The sequence below is a fragment of the Alligator mississippiensis genome, chromosome 5 (assembly GCF_030867095.1).
Source record: "Alligator mississippiensis isolate rAllMis1 chromosome 5, rAllMis1, whole genome shotgun sequence".
Taxonomy (NCBI): Eukaryota; Metazoa; Chordata; order Crocodylia; family Alligatoridae; genus Alligator; species Alligator mississippiensis.
The window spans coordinates 120,509,813-120,529,507 of record NC_081828.1 but is presented as its reverse complement, the minus strand read 5'-3'; positions in this window follow the sequence as shown (position 1 = coordinate 120,529,507).

Sequence of the window (19,695 nt, the reverse complement as noted above, 5' to 3'; positions counted from 1 at the left end):
ATGCTTATAGTACGGGGAAGAAGCAGGAGGAACTTGCCCTCCTGCTATCTAACACAAACCCAGACATTGTGGGGCTCACTGAAACATGGTGGGATCCAATGCACGACTGGGTGGTGAACATCAAGGGCTATAGGCTGTACAGGAGATATAGGACAGGGAGGAAAGGTAGGGCTGTGGTGCTCTACATCAAGGAGAAATACACATCCACAAGAAACAGCACTGGGTCAGAGGAGGGGCAGACTGACGTGCTCTGGGTCAGAATACTAGGGGGTCGGGGGGAAAGGGACTTAACGGTGGGTGTCTATTACAGACTACCCAACCAGGGGGAAGAGCTAGACCGGGAATTAACTGCCTCTGCAAGCTGACCTGAGAAGTCAAAGGACATGGTGATCATGGGTGACCTAAATTATCCGGACATCTTTTGGGAAGAGCAGTCATCCAGGTCTGACTGCTCACACAGGTTCCTAGCCAAGTTACAGGGCCTCCATCTAACCCAGGAGGTGCACAGTCTCACTAGGGGAAATGCTTTGTTGGACCTGGTCTTGGCCACAGGCGATGACCTGATGAGGGGACTGCAGGTGCTTGACCACCTGGGTGATTGTAATCATCGCCTACTAGAATTCACCATCCAGCACAGGGTGTCAAAGGCCTGCAGCAAGGCAGCAGCTCTGGACTTCAGGAGGGCAGATTTCAATGAGGTAAGGAGACTAGTCGGGGAGGCTCTGAGGTCCCAGAAGGGAGGGGAGCTGGGGGACCAAGAAGAGTGGTCATTCCTTAAGGAGACGATCCTCCAAGCCCAAGGGGTGACAACCCCAACATGGATCAAAGGGGACAAGAGTGCTCAAAAGCCCCCATGGCTCACCAAAAGCATCCAGGAATGTCTCCTAGCTAAAAAAGAGGTGTACACCCAATGGAAGGGAGGGGCCATCACCGGGGAGGATTATACCTCCTTGGCTTGAGATTGTAGGGGGGCTGTTAGGAAGGCTAAGGTGGAGATGAAACTGGGACTAGCAACCTAGATCAAGGATAACAAAAAGTCCTTTTTTAAATACATAGTGGGTAAAAAGAAGGTATCAGATAACATGGGGCCTCTGCAGGACATGCTAGAAAAATCCGGTGGTCGCACCAGACAAAGCTAATCTAACAATTTCTTTGCCTCCATTTTTCTGAGCAGGGGCCAGGTCATCCCCCCCACTGGGATCCCCGATGGTCCCAGGGGAGGCACAATCAGGCTCAGGGTCGGTGTGGACCTAGTCAGGGAACTTCTGGTGGGATTAGACATATTCAAATCAGCAGGTCCTGATGATGTCCACCCCAGAGTGCTGAGGGAATTAGCAGAGGTCATTGCGGGACCCCTGGCATGGCTTTAGGAGCACTCATGGTGCTGTGGCGAGGTGCCTGATGACTGGAAAAGGGCCAATGTGGTCCCCATTTTCAAAAAATGGAGGAAGGAGGACTCAGGAAACTATAGGCCTGTTAGTCTTACCTCAGTCCTGGGGAAGCTCTTTGAGAAAATTATCCAGGTGCACATCTGCGAGGGACCAACAGGGGAGATTATGCTTAGGGGCAACCAACCTGGGTTCATTAGAGGCAGGTCCTGTCAGACCAACCTGGTGGCCTTCTATGACCAGGTCACAAAAGCCTTAGACACAGGTGTCACGGTGGACGTAGTCTTTCTGGACTTTAGGAAGGCTTTTGACACCGTCTCTCACCCCATTCTCATTAAAAAAAAAAAAAAAAATAGGTGACTGTGGTGTCAATGCCTTCACGGTCAGATGGGTTGCTAATTAGCTGGAGGGCCACACCCAGAGAGTGGTGGTGGATGGGTCTTTTTCAACTTGAAGGGATGTGGGCAGTGGGGTTCCCCAGGGCTCGGTCCTTGGGCCCACACTGTTCAACATCTTCATCAGTGACTTGGATGAGGGGGTGAAAAGCACCTTGTTCAAGTTTGCAGATAACACTACGATGTGGGGAGAAGTGGGCATGCTAGAAGAGAGGGACAGGCTGCAATTAGATGTGAACAGGTTACAGTGGTGGGCAGATGAGAATAAGATGGGATTCAATACTGACAAGTTCAAGGTATTGCACCTGGGGAGGAAGAACCAGCAGCATACCTACAGGCTGGGGAAGTCCCTTCTTGTCAGCACAGAAACAGAAAAGGATCTTGGAGTCATTATTGACTCCAAGATGAACATGGGCCGCCAATGTGGGGATGCGGTCAGGAAGGCTAACTGCACCTTGTCATGCATCCACAGATGCATCACAAGCAGGTCCAAGGAGGTGATCCTCCCCCTCTATGCGACATTGATCAGGCCGCAGTTGGAGTACTGCATCCATTTCTGGGCGCCGCACTTCAGGAGGGATGTGGACAACATCGAGAAGGTCCAGAGAAGGACTACTCACATGATCAGGGGGCAACAAGGCAGGCCCTATGAGGGGAGGCTATGGGACCTGAACCTGTTCAGCCTCCACAGAAGAAGGTTGAGTGGGGATCTGGTGGCCATCTATAAACTGGCCAAGGGGGACCAGCAGGCAATAGGAGAGCCCTGGTTCCCCCGAGCACTAGCGGGAGTAACAAGGAATAATGGCCATAAGTTGACAGAGAGTAGATTCAGGCTAGACATCAGGAGGCACTACTTCAGTCAGAGCAGCTAGGATCCAGAACCAACGTCCAAGGGAAGTGGTGCTTGCTCCTACCCTGGGGGTCTTCAAAAGAAGGCTAGATAGACCACTAGCCGAGGTCATTTGATCCCAGCATTCTTTCCTGCCATGGCAGGTGGTCGGACTTGATCTCCTCAGGTCCCTTCCAACCCTACCAACTATAAAACTAGATGGAGCTTAGCTACAAAGTGTTTCCATAGTTTGCTGTGCACAGAGGACTGTTTGCACTGTGCTTCAATAGATGACACAGCATCCCAGATTATTCCCGCAAACATTTGGAAGCAGATTCTCAACAATGATGAGTTCAAGGAACGTTCAATTTGCTACTACCAGTTTCAGTGGGGATCAAGAAACTTGAAGGAGATACACCAAGCCTTTCAAATGTTCCAGAGATATTCAGACAACTGAATGAAAATCTAATTGAGATTCTGCCTTCTTCAAAACAAGTAGTAGTAAAACATGTTTACTAAGAGATTTGAGTTTTGCTGTCATTCAGTTCATCTGGCAGCACCACCTCTTGGATTCTCAACACAGAGGACAACATTTATTAGAAGATGAATTATCTACTGCTCTCAATACAATTATGGAAGTAGATAAGAATGTCCCCAACATTGATGACATAGCCGGGATGACAGACATTGCCAATTACCACGCAAAAGAAAAACTTTGGAGCAAAGACATCATTTGGTGGGCAGCAGAGAATATGCCTCCTCTCACATAGTGGAAGGGATACTATAACACCCAACTGTTGTCCAAGATTGCTCTAAGGATCCTAAGCATTCCACCAAGAGCAGCCTCTTGTGAACTGAACTGGAAGGCTTTCAGCTCAATCAAGACAAAAAAAGGAATAGATTAACAAATGAATACACTGCTAAGCTTGTTTCTATTTCTCAAAATCTTTTTGAAGATTTGAAGCAGATAAATGGACAGCCACGGCATATAATGCACAATTCTTTGGATGTGCTAAAATTAGTCTGTCAACAGTTTTCAGTACCTTTGTATTTTTTTCTTAAGTTTAAACAATGTAAGGGAAGTACATGCTATTGTATGTTGCCTTCACATTTTTACAAGTATTCCAATAAAAATAGTTTGTTTCCACATAAAGCTTTTAATTTGTTTGAATATAACATTTAAACCACATTAGGAAAAAATTAAATACAGCATAGTTAATCAAATATTTCCATTCAAATACTTGTGGCTATTGGGACATAAAATTAACATGGGGGTACTTTCAATTTTGCTTACTAAATGTAAGTCAAATAAACATGCTAAATCAGATCATGCGATATTTAGGGCATTTTCCAATTCAAAAATTTCCAGAAAACCCACAAACCCATGCAATGCCTGGTACTTGGCAAGCACTGTAACAAATGCAAAAGATTCAATCACTTTTCAAGAGAGTTTGCAGAAAGATGCAGGATGCACCACAGAAAAAACAGCAGGCGCATGCCCTATATAATGAAGAAGAGGAAGAATTCCTCATTGGCACAGTGCTAGAAGTTCATTCTTCCTAGGATTGGACAAACACCCTGGACACCAACAGACTAATGGTAACTTTTCAATTGGATACAGGGGAACAGGTCAATGTAATACCAGAATGAATTATTCAAAAAATGAAAAGTAAACCTGTATATTTTGAGAATAAGAAAGTGAGAGACTTAGAAGCCTATAATGGGAACAAGATTGCAACTGAGGGTGTTTGTGCACTTACTGTTAAATGCAAGTAATATAGTAAAAGTTCAGTTTGTAACAGTCCCAGGAAAGCTAGTGCCAATTATTGGGTTGTGAATGTGTAAAACTCTAGGTTTGATTAAGAGAATGGATCCCATTCCCTTGAGGGACTAGAAAGCAAGAGCACATTTATGATGTGTTTCAAGGCATAGGGAAACTGTCAACCAAGTACAAGATAGAATTAAGAGAACCAAATACTCCCACCATAACTCCAAGAAATGTTCCCCTTGTACTAAGGGAGAAACTGGAAAAGGAATTATATAGATTAGTTAACCTGGACATAATAGAAAAAAAGTATAGAGCAACCAACTCCTTGGGTTCATTAACTGGTCATTATAGAAAAAAAAAGATGGATCCTTGTGTCTGGATCCTAAGCAAATGAACAGGTACATTAAAAGGGAGCATTTTCCCCCTTCTCACAAGGAAACAGGTTTTTAGGAATGTGGCAGAAGCTAATTAATTCTCTACTGTGGGTGCCTCTTCTGGGTTTTGGCATGTTCCCTTAGGAAAGAATAGCACTAGATTATGTACCTTCAATAGGCCCTTCAGAAGGTGTTGCTTTTGTATAATTCCTTTTGGATTGTGTGCTGCATCGGACGTATTTAACAGAAAGGTGCAACAAATTTTTGAAGGTCTTGATGGAACTAGGGTTTATGTTGATGATGTATTAGTTTGGGAAAATACTATGGAAGAACATGATTGAAGGCTAAGAAAGGTACTAGAAAAAGCTCACAGAGCAGGTTTGAAACTGAACAAACAAAAATGCAAATTCAGGGTCAAGGAAATAACATCTGGGAGAAAAAGCTCTGAGAAAAGGGGTACAAGCTGATCCTGCAAGGTTTAAAGCCATTATAAAAAATGTCACCCACTGTGGATAAGGTAGAAATACAAAGATTACTGAGAAAGATCAATTTTGTGGGAAAATATCTACCTAACTAAGCAGGACAGGCCAAACACATTAGATCACTCCTATAAAAAATGCTCAGTGGATCTTCTCTTTGTGTATTACTTCAGAAAGTCAACTCCTCCAACCATTTAAGAGTAGCTCCATCAATATTACTGCAATCTTTCAGCCTGTTTGCTGCCTCTGGTGGAGTGTATAGAGGGCAGTTAGTGTATGCTGGGCTACCTGATCTCCTTTGCCACAGGGGCACAAGGGTGAGTTTGTAAGGCCAATTTTATGCTTGATTGTATTGAAGCTCCATAGCCTGATTGCAAGTGATTTAGGTTTACCCATGCCTTCTGTGGAGTTTAAAACCAAGAGAGTGAGAGGATGGTAGTTATATAGTGGGGTGTGGTTGTTATTTCATTGCTCTTTCCACCTTCTCTAGGGCCATGATGACAGTATGGTATCTGCTGCTTCCTCTATGGTGTTTGACAGATACTGGTAGAGTTTTTCTGCTTATTAGATGTTTCTGCATTGGGTAATTTTCAATCATGTTATGTAGTGGATGGACTTCCTGTTGGACTTTGTTTGCTAGGTCAGGCAATATTCCAGACCTCTTGATGTTATGAGGGGCCAGGATGAACATGTTTTCTCATTCCATGTATACCAGATAGCCACTTATTTGTTTGTAGTTCAGAATTCAGCGCACTGTTCAGTTTATGGGTGTGGGCATTATTTGCCCACACAGGGAGGCAGTATTCTGCTGATGCGTAAACCATGGCTAGTATAGTTGGTCTCAAGGTAGAGAACTTAGCTCCCCATGTTGTACTGTGTAGTTTCTTAATGGCTGCCACCCATGATATTATCTTGTGCCTCAACTCCTCCAGGTGGTGGTGGAAGGTTAGGCTTCTATCTAGAAGTGATACCCAGGATGGTTGGTGTCTTCCCAAATGGTAACGCTTTTCCCTCCACAGCAACTCTTATCTTGGAGTTCACAGAATTATTGTTCAGGTGAAAAAACGTTGAGGTGGTCTTCTGTATATTCAGCTTCAATCAAGGTAGGAAGCCGAGTTCCAAGTCACGGTTCAGTTTGGCCTCTACTGATGATGTTATTACTGGCAGCAGCAAGTGCCCGGTCATCTGTATACATGTATTTGATCGATGTGGATATGGGAACATGAACATGGAGCTGAAATCTAAAAACTTGAAGGAAAAAATAATGAAAGCTCTGGTACTAAAATACTATGACCCTAAAAAGAACCATTAAATTGTCAACAGATTGTTCTAAAGAAGGCATTGGAGCAGCTTTGCTTCAAAAACATGGGGATCACTAGAGACCAGCAGTATATGCATCTAGGGCACTCTCCAAGTCAGAGGGTCTATATGCACAAATTGAGAAAGAATGGTTAGCTCTGGTACATGGCTGTAAGAAATTTTATATATTCATCTATGGGAAGCCTGTGATAGTGAAAACTGATCATAAACCTTTGGTAACTAGCAAAGAAAGGGTTATCAGACATGCCACCCAGATTACAGAGACTCTTCTTCCAACTGAAAATGCATGATCTAGATGTACAGTACACCAGGAAAACATCTACGAATTGCAGATAAGTTGTCCGGAGCATATGACAATGGAAAATGACAGAATTTCAGACTCAGACATAGTACATGTTAATCTAATTAAAAGAGTGATTACTGTTAAACATAAAATGTGGGCACTAATTGTAAAAGCTACTGCTCAGGACACCATGTTGCAAAAAGTGATAACAGCTATTTGTGCTGGATGGCCTACAAAACATACCTAGCCCCTACTCTCAGTTGAAGGAAGAGCTGTCAGTACTGGATAGTAGGGGTGTGCGAAGTGGGCCCTATTTGATTTGGATTTGGATTCAGCCTGAATCGGGGACAGTTATTTGATTCGTTGCTTCGGATCACTGTCCCTGATTTGATTTGACCGAATCTGAAGATTCGATGCCGATTCAGAGAATCAGCAATTCAGACATAGACACAGCCTTAAATGTTTTTTCTACATACCTCACCAGCATGGATTGTGAATGCTGTGATTCTGGGGTGGATGGAGCATCCCACAGAAGCATGGGGGGGCCCTTCACATGCTCGGTGGCAAATCTAGAAATGGACCGGAAGTACTTCTGGCCCACTTCTGGGTCTGCTGCCCCCCACCCCTCCACCCCCAGTGATTGGCCATGGGGGAACCCCAGGTGCCCCCTCAGACCCAAGAGGCACCAGTCACTAAGCTGGGGGGTGCGGGCCCTAGTGTGCTCCCCAGCAGACCCGGAAGTGGACCATGTGGCAGAAGGCCACCTTTGTTTCTCCCCAAAAACTCTGCTCTGTGACAATTTGGTTAGGATGGGCCCAGCAGAGGAGACACACCTTTACCCTGTCTCTTTAGGTAACCTGAGCTGGATACATTCCTGAGGGAGGGGGGAAACCTGCTCCCTCTGCCTACATGACTGGTATCACATACCTGGGTGAGGGGCTTGCTCCCTGGTGGGCTAGAGTCTGCCCTGCAACTAGTGATGCATTTCAAATTGCTGGCCTCCATTGGACCAGGTAAATGAGGTCACAAGGGCTATATAAAAGTTAAGGACTGCCTGGGAGGAGGGGGCAGCGGCCATGAGGGAGACTCAGAGACAGAGAACAGCTGTACCTTCTGAAACTTGCGCTCTCTCAAAACTCATGATCAAGGAACTTCCTGCCTCCAGAGGAAATCTCCAACTGCCTCTGGATGATCCTTGTGAGTAAGCTACCTGAGATCTAACTAGATATTTAGCTTGCAGTAACTCAGATTCATGATCAAAGGCTACCCAGCCAGGGGAGTTTGCTCTATGGGTCTTCTCTGATATTGCTCTGCCCTGTACCCTATTTTAACCCTACCCTCTGTAACCAATACATTTCTCCTTTGTACCTATTTGTGGGAGACTTATTGGGAGTGGGTCTAGATTATGCCTTGGAGTCCCCTTGGTTCGGCTAACTAAGCACTACTTGTGCTTCTGACTGAGGGAAGCATCCCAACTTCTTGAAGTGAATCAAGTACCCTTGAGGGCTACTAGGCCTGTGTTTCCCAGGGTGCACAGAGCCAGAATCAGCCCAGAGCCCTGGGTGGTGGCAGTGCAACACCCAGGCTAGCGGGTGTGCTCCAGGAAGGGGGTCGGCCAGATGTGAGGCATCCCCAGGGAGGCACTCGGATCCTGGAAGGTGGTCAGGCACAGTAAGGTGGGTGGCTCAACACAGGAGCGCCCCCTACTGGCCTGCCACACACAGAAGTTCTTCTGGTCCACTTCTGGGTCTGCTGCCAAGTGTGCTGGGGAGCCCCCCGCACTTTTGTGGGACACTGCATGCACCTCAGCATTCATGAGCTGCCTGCTACCTAGAGGTATGTGCAAAAAACATTTAAAGCTGTGTCTATGTCTGAATCGCTGAATCTTTCCAAATCAATTCAGAGGGTTCCAATTTGATCCAGAGAGATTAAAGGGTCTCCTAATTCGGATTCAGAGATTCAGCCACCAAATCAGGATGAATCTCCACTGAATCAAATCAGGGACCGAAGCTTCACACAGCCCTATTGGATAGCATTTTATTCAAAAGGCTCATGACTTGCTGTTCCAGTAGTGCCAAAGAAAGACACGCTAAACATAAAACATGAGGGGTATCTAGACGTTGAAAAATGCTAAAGGAGAGCAGGGGGTTCTCTATATTGGCCCAACATAAATAATGACATTATACAAGCCTTTATAGCATCTTCAATGCAACTAAAGTACAGATCAGCTCAAAGATAAGAGCCCATGATGGTCATGGAGAAGCCCTTAGCTTCATGGTATCAAGTGGGCATTGACTTATTCATGCATGCAGGAAGAAGTATGTATTAGTGCTGGATTATTCTTCTCACTATCCTAAAATTGCATTACTTGGAAACACAACAGCAAACTATGTCATAACTCGCATCAAATAGATTTTTGCTAGATGCGGGATGCCACAAATTGTGAGAACAGGCAACGGACCTCAGTTCAACTGTTTTGAGTTTAAAGAGCTTGCAAACAACTATGGATTCCATCACAACACTTCAAGTCCTAAATACCCACAATCCAATGGTCTGGTGGAAAAGGGAGTATAAATAATGAAGAAATTGTTGAAAAAGCTACAGATGCACATACTGATGTTTACCTGTCACTCAAATTACAGGGCAACATCCATGAAACATGGAGTGTCCTTAGCAGAAATGCTGTTGAACAGGAAACTCAAAGCCAGCCTGCCAAATCTTGTGGATGATGCTCATCAGAATGAAAAGCAAAAATGTTAAAACATTTAAAGAATTAGACAAACTCAACCGCACAACAAAGATACGGTGCTTATTTCAGATGAACGAACGTGGAAACTAAAAGCACTAGTTTCCCATCCAGTAGCTCCCAGATCCTATAAAGTAGTTACATCAGAAAGATAGGTATTAAGGAGGAATAGATGACACTTGCAGCTCATGAAGGGGAGAAAAGCAGCATCACAAGATTCACCAAAGGAAACAGAGTTAACAAAGCAACCAGAAATGACAGAGGAGATTGAAAGTGACACGGAAGGAGAGACATCTGAGCAAGGAAACCAAACAAGAGCTGAACCAATAAGGACCGAGAATGCAGAGACACTGAGAAGATCACTTGGAACTAAAAAGCCAACACAAAGATTAATAGAGGCCTGTTAAAATGTGCTTTAACCATGGGTTGAATTAAACTGCCAATGTTAATATTATATTGGGATATATTACATGTAAAAGGGGGAAGATGTGTGGATACCTTTAAGCGTGTTATATATAAGATGTTACACTGGCCCTGGGATGTCAGGAGGGAACAGCAGAGGAGTAGGCTAAGAAGGCTCTCTGAATAAACAAAAGTTCTTGTTCTTTAAGTTTAACTCCTTGGTCTTTTGAGGATAACACAAATGGGAATTAATGAAGTCAAGTTTCAACTCATATTTCATCGATCACTGCTTAAACTCATGACCTGTACACTGAGCTTTTTCCAGACATTATGTATCAGATGCTACATGTCTAGCAAAAAAAGGTTTAATAGGCTTAATCAACAGTTTAGTTGTATGAGCTCCTTTTTAAAACAACCATAAAATAAGTTAGAATAAATCTATGACTATTTTGCATTAAGCGGCTAATTTTCCTGTGCAACCAATAAAAGTTCTCTCTCTTGACTTGGCCTAGATTTGTGGCACAGGCAATATGTCTTAATATTTTTCTCAGTATCATTTGAGGCCAGTAAAAACTTCTCGGAACTTTTTTTGTTTTTAAATTAAGATTCTTCAAGCCTTAAATAAACTTCACATATCTTTAATCTTTTTCTTTCACACCTAAGAAATTACCAACCTAGCCAGGAAGCCACCTCTAAAATGATGGTAAGGGTTGGGAATATACTGTCTTGGCCATGGGTTCAACTTCTGACAATTACAATCCAGAGGTTTTCTGAAACTGAATAGTTTTTCAAATTAAAGTCGACATGGACATAATCTAGCCCTCAGCTTTTCTCCATAACACTATTTTCAAATACTCTAGAGCAGTGGGGGACAAGCTTTTTGACAGGTGTGCCACAAGTTAGCCCTCATGATCCCCAAGTTATATTCTGATATCCTTCCCCTACCCAGTCTACTGCTCTGTATTTTGCTTCCTGCCATGTTCTCCCTGTCTGATCTGCTGTTTTACTTTCTGATTACTGCCTCATTTGCCACTGTGCTACCTCTACCTTTCCTGATCTGCTATGTACCACACAGAAGCTGCCTGTGTCACTTGAAGAAAATGTGCCATACATTGGCCATCCTTACTCCAGAAGTCATCTGCAGCCTCCAAGTATATTCCAAGTTTATATTCAGTTTGTAAAAACATAACTTTGGAGGTATGACAGGCTCAGCTGATCTGCCTGGCATGTGACAAACCTGCAGTGGTCAGACCTGACTGCCCAGGCTCCCTGACTTCCCCTTCCGTCTCATCTGTCACTTGCCATGATTTGATTTTATGATATTTAACAGGGAAGACTGCCTCCAGAGGCCAGGGTAGCCTCTTCCTGGGTGTCTCTCCTCTGTGTACAGACCTTGGGGCTTCTCTGTCCCCCAACTTCTCTGCCTATAAATTCATCATGGGGGCGCAGAAGGGAATTGGTGAGGCTCTACTCACCAAGGAGTTGCAAGAAATAATGGCCATAAGCTAGCAGAGAGCAGATTTAGACTAGACATTAGGAAGAACTTCTTCACAGTTTGAGTGGCCAAAATCTGGAATGGGCTCCCAAGGGAGGTGGTGCTCTCCCCTACCCTGGGGGTCTTCAAGAGGAGGTTAGATAGGCATCTGGCTGGGGTCATCTGAACCCAGCACTCTTTCCTGCCTATGCAGGGGGTCGGACTCGATGATCTATTGAGGTCCCTTCTGACCCTAACATCTATGAACTCCATAGGCCACCCACCTTGCAAGGGCAGGGGAAGTTAATGCATCCTGGGATGCTGGGAGATTGTGAGTTTACTTGAGTTGTGAGCTAAGTAACAGGAGCCCCATGGCTCCTTGTTATAGGAGGTGAAAAAAAATACTCTTTCTGCTCTTAAGGGTGGATGGAGAGGCAGAATTACTAAGTCTTTTGCCAAGGGCAACAAGTGGTTTGCAGTTACTTTCATCCAACAGTAGACTCACGTGAATAAAGACATGCGACTTTTATACTCCTCTATTGCACAAACTGCTACTGTGTTTTTATCAGCATCTGTGATAGATATGCTATCTCTGTTTTATCTCACTGATGGAAGAACGCTGTGCAAATACTCTCTTGTGGGCCCATGGGATAGTTTCACAGTTCCTCAAAATGAGGAAGCCTTTTAACAACTCCACCAGTTTCTCAAATTTTCAAGAGTTTCATCCCATCTCTCAGACTGCTGGCTTGGGCAGCTGGAGTAGGCACAGATTTCCTTATGTCCTAGATTAGCCACACATTTTTATTTATAGAGGGATTAAATTTACCATTCACCTAAGTACAAAGTTTTACCAGTTTACCTTCCCCTCCAGGAACCTCCCTCTAGACTAGGCAACTTCCTTTGCTTTGAAGGAAAACGTTTTATATTTAAAAACTTGCCTAACTCTATCCCAACTATGCAGTTGGTTCAATTTAGGATATCACCCTAAGAAATCCTTGCCCCTCACACAATTTCTGGACTAACATGGCTACAACATCATGCACTTCTTTTGCTTGAAAAATTCTAACTACTTCATCAAGGATTAATCCTGGGCTTTGCCTAGTGTGTTCTGAATGCCTCATCCCAAATCACAACCTGTTTCTTTTATATCAAGGAATCAGTTAGCTGCTCAATGTTTTCCAATTTATGAATTACAGTTTCATACTTGGCCTGTATTTCCAAGTTAACTATTAAAACTATTTAGATCTTTAGAAGGAACTAATGCTAGAAATAAAGCCATCTTATGACGGTCTCTCTTTTAACTGGCATTCACTACTTGCATTATCAGTTCAGCGTTTTTCTACTCCATTGGAGCTTGAAACTTCTCCATTCAGGTTATTTTATTAGTTCATTTTACTCCTAGTACCAAGCTGAGAAACCATTTAGAACTGCAGACTCTGAATGAGGTCTACTTCATTCAATCTCCTTGTTCTAACAGCATTACTTGACGTATGTCCCTGCATGGTACAGCAATTATTTCCAAATGGCTCATGTGAGATTTTCTGAAAGATACAGTTCTCCAAAGATTATGGCAGGAAAGGTAATTCAAGAGTCTGCTTAAAAAACAGAAAAGAAAAAAGTCCTTGATGAATTCCAAGTATTATATCTATGGATTGTAGGAAACAGAACCAGAGTATGTAGATATAATAAATAGTCTTGAAGATAAAGGATGGAGAGACACAAAGAGAGAGCACAAGATGAAGTAGAAAGAGAGAAGATGTGGATATCAGCCAAATCAGGGAGTTTTAGAAAACAAAACTTGAATACAAGGATGGGCAGCAAGCCAGCATTTGAGTGCTTGGGCAGAGATTTCGAAAGCAGAATTTCAGACTTTCTGGAATAAGTTCAATGATGAAGAGTTGGGTAGAGAGGAGGAATGGGGTAGTAATACAAAGATAAAAGGGAAGGGAAACTTTTGAAAGCAAAAGAATAGCTAATTCATGAGCTGCAAGATTAAATATAAGGTGAACTTGTAAGAACAGGCAAGGAATAAGAAAATATCTTTGGGGAGCAGAAGGCAGAAAGCTTTTTGCTGTACTGGGAGATGTACAGTATTGGCAACTATTGATATAAGTGAAACTATAAAACTGGTTAAGGAAAAATTGTTGAGATGAAGGTTGGGAAAGAGAAACCAACACCGAGGCAGTAAACAAAATGATAAAAGAAATGAATGGATTTGATGTCATCTGTGATATAAGACATTCCTTGGTTTATCTGTACACTAAAGCATACCAGACTTGTTTCCTGTGAGGCATGAGTACATAATATGGTTCCTGCTGTAGCTCTTGCTGCTGCAAAAGACCATTTGAATTTCTGAAAATGATACTTGTGTGGTTCATGCATGCTGCAACCCCAAAAGGGAAACATCACTAAATCTAGCAACTATGAAACATGTCACTCCCTTGGGCATATTCCAAATAAATAGAAAGATGTAAAAATAAGAGAATAACTATTTTGGAAGCTTGAGAGCTTGTGTTTAGGGAATTACTCTTTTTCATTTCCTAAACTGGGTAGGGTCTCTCTCTCTCTCAATGTTTTATATACTCTGCTCAGACAATGTGCTAATTATCTTTTCTCTAGCCAAAGATACAAGTTATCAGTTAAAAAGCTGGTAACTATCATGAAGAGGACATTTTTGGAGACCATGGGCTGCAAAAAAGCACAGGTATTGTTTGGGGGCATACTTGGTAGCTGTGTTGGTCTGAGACAAGAAGACATACAAAAAACTAGAACCTTGGTTTCAAAAGGATACCTTTTATTAGACCAACTGGGAAATCACAAGAAAATTGTCCTTTTTTGCAAGCTTTCAGGATCAAAGTCCCTTCGTCAGGCCTTGGGAAAAGTATAGCTGGTACAAGATGGTAAAAAGTCCCCATAGGAAATAAACTTCATGGATGCATGAAGATGCTGTGGTTATAGTTCAAGCAGTCCACATATGAATATGTGGGCTTCAACATAAAGATTTTGCTAGACTGGCATTCTGCAGCAGAAAGGTTCAGAATGCAGTCTTAATATTGCTGTTTCTTAAGCGGTGATTGAGTGCCTCGTGCCATACCAACTAATCAGTAGATCTTACGTCTATAGTACGTTATAAATCTTGGGTGTGGTCTTATCAGTTGCTGGGGTTTACTTAAGATGGAAAATGCCAGCTCAGCTCCCGACAGGACCGGATCTTCAAACCGTTGGCAGAACAAAAGAAAATACTAATTAAGTGTGGGTGGCTCAGTCTGAGGTAACCAGCAACAAAATTGAAACGGAAATACAATAGCAGAGAAACTCAGTCCCGACTGGAACCAACTGTGGCTGTTGAATTACTGAACATTAGGGGAAGGCTCAGCTGGATAGAGGCAGTTAAATTAGGTAAAGAAGACACAGGTGCTTTTTATTAGGAGAGGATTTTTTTTCAAGTATGCAGCCTGAAAGGATGCTAAATTGTATTTCCAAAAAAAGAACAGAAGCAGATTGTGAATGGCTCTTAGGTGTGGTGAGATGACTTGAGGAAATAAAATGTTTTGCTTTAAAATCCTTTCCTAAAGATCACTGTTCAAACTCAACTGCGAAGAATCAGGGGGTAAATACTTTTACTTAGAATATCTTTTGGTAGTCTTATAAGCCATTCTAGAGCAAGGCTCTCATATATTAAACACAGAGATGCACAGTAATAGCATTACAGAATCATTATGTTGGGACTCTATAGCAAAAGCTGTAAGAGCCTTTCTATTTTATCCCCTCTTACCTTTAACTAGAAATATTTGGCTTTGTTTCACATACTACTCAAAGCCCAAACCTCCATTAGAGCCTGAAGCCTGAATGGTATCTCCAGAGTTTTCACAGTATTTTAGCTCAGAGCTGATTTATCTTAAACTGAGACCGACTCCAGTATCACCCAACTTCTGGATCACAGAAGCACAAACAGGATTTTGCACTGAAAACAGTTCAGCCAGATTGAAGGAATCTGGGCCAATACCAGTTAAGTGGCATGTAAAACCCAGAAAAATTAAACGGAAATAATTTAGTTAGTAAAATGTTGTATTCTTGGCAAGTGAGATTCTACAAGCTTGCAAGACCAGAGAAGACTGCAGACACATATACACGAGGACAATGTCAGCCCATCCATTCTTTGTCCAACTCTGCTTTCATAAAGCCTCAGTAGTGACTGGTCTAACTGCCTCTGATGGCAAATATTTCTCATATTTCATGACTAGGTACATTAAAAAAATACCTTAAATTGACTGAGTTATGATTACAATTATAGATAAAAGAAAACATTAGCTTATTTAGAGAAAAGTACTTCAGAAGACATTTGCAAGAGCCTGAGATGGCCACCGCCCTTCTTCTTGTATTAATGAATCAATATTTTGACAAAAAAACCAAAACATTAACGAATACCCAACCAGCTTTATTCAGAAATCTACAAAGACCTTCCCCCTTGCTACAAAGTTACTAGGAGACCTGCTCCAGCTGAGAATGCAAATGAGACTCTTGCCTTCCATACATCTTTGGTTCCACCTCCAAACAAGATTTCAGGTTTAGAAATGTTGAGATGTCACCTAGAGAAATCGTGGTTGGATGGTGCAAAAACACTGTGTGTGGTTGCTCTTCAGAGGTTGAACTATGCTGAGGGAAAACAAAACAACAACCCCCCCACACTTTTTTTTTTGTAACTTCCTGGGTTCAGATTTCCACATTTTCTGCTATCTAACTTTGTGCCTATATGTGAAAGCTATAGAAAGTATTTGACCTTTCTTATATGAAACCCATGGACAGCTTAGCTCTCCATAAATAATTCTGAAAAAGGGGGTTTAAATCTACATTTCTTAAACTCCATAGCAAAATACCCTGTGGTTCTTGCTTCACGTTTACCTGATTCTGGTTCTTTTTCTAGTATGCAGAAGTCAGGGCTTTTACTTTGTTTTAAAACTCAACCAAGGCTGTGTATACAAATGTATTTGAGAAAGCAATTCAACAATTATGTAGCAAAATAAACTGTGTGGCATTGGTATCAGCAGTTAAGCTTGCAACTAAAAGGCTGTAACAAGTTTTACAAAGAGACCATTTTCCTCCTAAAACCCCAAACCAAATTATGGTTTGTGGCAAGTAATCAAACTGTACTTTATTTTATTACCAAGCTTACTGTGGCTTGTATGTCAGATTAAACTGTCATTTCCTTTCCTGGCAAATATAACTTCCTCTGAACTATTTGACTGCAGCTTTTATCTTATAAGCTTTATTCTTTTGCCCCTCTCTCTATTTTTTAAATGAAATCAAAGGCCGCATCTAGATAAGCATGGCCGTGCCTTATGTGGAGACTTATAGTACATACAGGATGTATATGCGCAGTACACATACCATGCGATAACAAAGACTTATGGTTTTCTTCAGGCTGATAGCAAAACTTCTGTTGCTCTGCTCAGCCCACTATTCTCCTTTGGCCCACAAGGCAGCCAAGTCCCGTTTGAAACATTTCCATTGAGCTTTTGACCAGACTTTGGGCCAACTGGACTTTTCTCAAACCAGCTTCACCATCCAGAATTAGAGTAACATAGAAGAATGTCTTAAGATGCCCTGACATTGGTCTTTCCTGTGTGAAGGGGATGGGGGGAGGAGGGAGAGAGAGGGCTGCCTCAAAAGGTCTCATTAGAGTCCACCCTGTGTGTGGAGGGCAGCTTCCTTTTCTAGACCGAAATTGAAAGAACACATTTGTTCCTTGTTCAGCTCATGCAGCCCCTGGAGATGGATTTACCTTGGATCTAAAAAATAGTGCTTATTCAAAATAGCAGATACACGCTTTCCTCTGCTCTCTCGCTCACGTTACCTAAAATGCTTGCATCACTCATATGCATGACTGAAGGAACTCTTCCTTGTAGCTCCTCAAATGTACTCCTGTGGTTTTCCAATTCTTTTTCTTAGTGAACAAGCAAGATTTTAGTTTCAGAAGAAAGGACGGCGGCGATGTTAGCCTTTGGTTATACAAGGCTTTCCTGCCCAGAGCAGGGGTTTGCACCTTGCCTAGATCTAATTAGGTAGGTCCCTTCCAACCCCCCAAACCTATGAAATAAGGTTCTAGATCTAGACAGGGCAGTCCTTGTACACAGCAGGGGAGTTTGCTCTCTGCCTTGATCTCTGATCAGAGGTGATTCTCTGGAAACAAGATATATATTGGAGTAGGCTGTGAATCCTAAAGGACAGAATTATCTGCATCAGGCAGCTATGTATAATGCATGTAAAGAAATCATGCTGAGAGCATAGGAAGAATCTGTGCTGCTCAGTTCCCTTCTCCTAGGAAGCTGACCTGCAAAGCCTGACACCTGCTACCACTTGTCCAAAGAGCAAGACTGATGTCAGAACAGGAATTCTAACTTAAATCTACAGTTTGAAGCTAACCTCTCTCTGCTATGGACAAAACCAAATCTTTACATCTGAAGATGAGGATGATGAACCTGCCTCATTAATTTTAAATATATGACTTGATTCTTCTACTATTCAAACACTTCAACTTAAAGACTTGTTTGAGATGCTAAATTGAGAACTGCAATAAGGTATATGTTTTTTTCCCCCAACCGTTTTTATTTTTTATTATCTCTAGGATTATAATTTCCTCCAATCTCTACTTTGTTCTCTGTTGTTTTCTAATTCTGAAAACTTCTTGTTCTGAGATGCCCACAGGGAAAGTGTTAGATAAATGCAGATTATTTTTGGTGTTGATTCATCATGAATCTTTTTTTCCCCAAGAAGAAATTTTCTTTGCTGCCTGCCATTCATTCCTGCATCTCTCAACTTCAAAAAGCTGTACTCCAGTCTTCCAACTCCAACAAATTAAACTAACACAAAGGGATGAGACAGCTATTGAATAATCCAGTAGAACAACAAAAATGTAAACTCCATTTTCTCCTCCACTCCTATATACATTTTTAAGAAATTATTTTACTTCCTTTTTCATTTCTGTCTGTGTTAGACTTTGTTTATATCCAATGTTGGAGTGGGAGAAAGACAACAGTTTCTCTCTTGTTCCAGGTTGATAAGTGGCTGCCTTCAAACATGACATGGCTATTAGCACAACACGGGGAAAATCCAGTAGCAACAATTATACTGTATGCATGCTGATTTTTTGGATAGGACTTGACTTACAGCTGCCTGCTGCCTGTCCACCATACTCTATTCACCTCATTCCAGATGCAACAAAGACTAATCTGGAAGTAGTGTAACCATTCTGGGTCCCCGTGGCCATTTTAAAACATGGGATGCTCAATACACGTGGCGGTGAGGTGTTTTAATCAGAGCGTCTCTCTAGGAACCGCTCTAATAAAAATGCAACCCACGTCATCCCTGAGCACTTCTATAGGCACCTTTAGTTTCTTTGTGGGTTCAAAAGCAAAAATTCTTTAAGTATGTCTATTTAATCTGAGGACACTGATAGGCACTCATTCCAACCACTGGAAACACTTGCAGTGATAGAAATCTTCCTGTGAGAGATAGCTTGAAGGCCTTCCAGCCTGCAAATGTTCCTTCTCTCTTGCTCCCTACACCTTTCTCTCAATTGAGTTAGAACCATAAAATCAGGTTTGGAAGGGACTTAAGGAGGTCATCTAGTTCAGCCCCCTCTTCAAAGGAGGACCTTCCCCAACTAGGTCATCTCAGCCAAGGCTTTGTCTAGCCAGGTCTTAAAAACATCCGAGGATGAAGAGTCCACAGTCTCTCTAGGTAACCTGTTCCAGTGCTGTACTACCTTCCTAGTGACAAAATTCTTTCTAATAGCTAACCTAAACTTCCATTGCTGCAACTTGAGACCATTGCTCCCCTTCAGGTAGTTGAAGGCTGCTATTAAATCTCCCTTCAGTCTTCTCTTCTCCAGATTAAATACACCCAGTTCCCTCAGCCTTTACTTAGAAGGCATGTGCCCCAGCCCCCTAACAATTTTTGTTGCCTTCCACTGGACTTACTCCAGTTTGTCCACATCCTTTCTATAGGGGGGGGAGGGGGGAGGGCAAAATTGGACACAATACTCCAGATGTAGCCTCATTAATGCTGAATACAGGAGAATAATCACTGCCCTCAATCTGCTGACAACACTCCTACTAGTGCAGCCCAGTATGCTGTTAGTCTTCTTCACAAGGGCACACTGTTGGCTCATGTTCAGCTTATGTCCACTGTAACCCCCAGGTCCCTTTCTGCAGAGTTGCTGCTTAGCCAGTCAGTTC